The sequence below is a fragment of the Peromyscus maniculatus genome, chromosome 12 (assembly GCF_049852395.1).
Source record: "Peromyscus maniculatus bairdii isolate BWxNUB_F1_BW_parent chromosome 12, HU_Pman_BW_mat_3.1, whole genome shotgun sequence".
NCBI classification, from domain to species: Eukaryota; Metazoa; Chordata; class Mammalia; order Rodentia; family Cricetidae; genus Peromyscus; species Peromyscus maniculatus.
The window spans coordinates 37967060-37967545 of NC_134863.1; positions in this window are offsets into that span (position 1 = coordinate 37967060).

Genomic DNA, 486 nt, shown 5'->3' on the forward strand with positions numbered 1-486 from the left:
AGTGACAAATCTTGATTATTTTAGATGAGAATACTGGTACCAAGGCCTCAATTTTTTTCATGTCAGTCCCAAACAATACTATATCTTCGGATTAAATATTTAGTACTGCAATCGACTTCATATTATTTTGATATAGAATAAGGTAATGACCCCACTTTCTTTTCACATTCATTTGCCATACTCAGCATCTTATGCTCTGTGTAGGTCTGTTCAAGCAGACTGTATTGAATAATGTTGCTTCAATGTTAATTGTTTCTTTTAGAGTATGTGAAGACCACCATTTTCATCATTTTCCTTAAACTTGAATTGGGAATTCTGATTTCTCTATGTTATTATATGCATTTAATATTCACTTTGCCAAATTTGTTAGGATTCCTGCTTGAAATATGACTGTGATTCTGTTGAATCCTATGCAGGTTGAAAGTTGATGAGTACTATATCATATTCCTTCTTAACTATTACTTTATTTAATAATTACTTTATTTT